Here is a 1,949-nt window from a genome sequence, read left to right as displayed (position 1 = left end):
TAACAATAATAATAATAATAATAATAATGGCATTTGTTAAGCGCTTACTAAGAGCAAAGCCCTGTTCTAAGCACTGGGGAAGTTACAAGGTGATCAGGTTGTCCCACCGGGGGACTCCCAGTTTTAATCCCCGTTTTACAGATGGGGTCATTGAGGCCCAGAGAAGTCAAGTGACTTGCCCAAAGTCACCCAGCTGACAGTTGGCGGAGCCGGGATTCGAGCCCATGACCTCTGACTCTAAAGCCCGGGCTCTTTCCACGCTGCTTCTCTCTGCTACTATGTACAAAGCACCGTTCTAATAATAATAATAATAATAACGATCATCATCATCAATCGTATTTATTGAGCGCTTACTATGTGCAGAGCACTGTACTAAGCACTTGGGAAGTACAAATTGGCAACATAACGATGGCATTTGTTAAGCGCTTACTATGTGCAAAAGTCTTACTTTTAGACTGTGAGCCCACTGTTGGGTAGGGACCGTCTCTATATGTTGCCATCTTGTACTTCCCAAGCGCTTAGTACAGTGCTCTGCACACAGTAAGCGCTCAATAAATGCGATTGATTGATTGCAAAGCACCGTTCTCAGCGCCGGGGAGGATACAAGGTGATCAGGTTGTCCCACTGGTGGCTCACGGCCTTAATCCCCATTTTCCAGATGAGGGAACTGAGGCCCAGAGAAGTGAAGTGACTCGCCCCAGGTCACACAGCTGACAATTGGCGGAGCCGGAATTTGAACCCACGACCTCTGACTCCCAAGCCCGGGCTCTTTCCATTGAGCCAACGCTGCTTCCCTAAGCAGAAGCGGCTGCTTTAAGCGCTGGGGAGGTTACAAGGCGATCAGGTTGTTCCACGGGGGGCTCACGGTCTTCATCCCCATTTTCCAGATGAGGGAACTGAGGCCTAGAGAAGTGAAGTGACTTAAAGTCACACAGCTGACAGTTGGCGGGGCCGGGATTCGAACCCGTGACCTCTGACTCCAAAGCCCGGGCTCTTTCCACTGAGCCATGCTGCTTCTCTTCGATCCCTCTTTTCTCTGCTGTCTGAGTTGGGGGGGGTCTATCATTCGATAATTTAGCATGATCGAGAAGGTCACGGGTTCAAATCCCGGCTCCGCCAATTGTCCGCTGGGTGACTTTGGGCCAGTCACTTCACTTCTCTGGGCCCCAGTTCCCTCACCTGTAAAATGGGATTAAGATTGTGAGCCCCCCGTGGGACAACCTGATCACCCTGTTACCTCCCCAGCGCTTAGAACAGTGCTTTGCGCATAGTAAGCGCTCAATAAATGCTATCATTATTATTATTATTTAGTCCCGTAGCGAACGAGTGCTCACTGTGTGCCGAGCACTGGACTAAGCGCTTGGAAAGTACAGTTTGGCCGCAGATAGAGACGGTCCCTACCCGAAAATGGGCTCGCAGTCCAGAAGCGGGGAGATGGGCATCCAAACAAGTACCGGCAGAAGAGGCCTCGATAGCAGCAATATAAATAAACAGAATTACAGATATAGACACATCATCGTCTAGACTGTGAGCCATTTGTTGGGTAGGGGCCGTCTACGTTGGCGACCTGTACTTCCCCAGCGCTTAGTACAGTGCTCCGCCCACAGTAAGCGCTCAGTAAGTACGATCGAATGAAGGAATAAAATAGAATACTAAATATGCGAGTCGAATTGGACTTTCCAAGCGCTTAGTACAGTGACAGCACACAGTCAGCGCTCAATAAATACGACTGAATGAGTGAAAGTGCCGTGGGGCCGGGATAAGGGGTAGAGCAGAGGGAGGGAATCGGGGAGATGGGGTGGGGAGGAGGAACAGAGGGTAAGGGGGGGAGTCGTTTATTTATTGAGCGCTTATCGGGTGCAGAGCACTGGACTGAGCGCCTGGGAGAACAATCAGACACATCGTCAGCCCACGACAGGCCGGCGGCCTAGAGGAGGAGACGGATGTTA

Source organism: Tachyglossus aculeatus, chromosome 8 (genome assembly GCF_015852505.1).
Source record: "Tachyglossus aculeatus isolate mTacAcu1 chromosome 8, mTacAcu1.pri, whole genome shotgun sequence".
Lineage (NCBI taxonomy): Eukaryota > Metazoa > Chordata > Mammalia > Monotremata > Tachyglossidae > Tachyglossus > Tachyglossus aculeatus.
Note: the sequence above shows the minus strand (reverse complement) of the source record.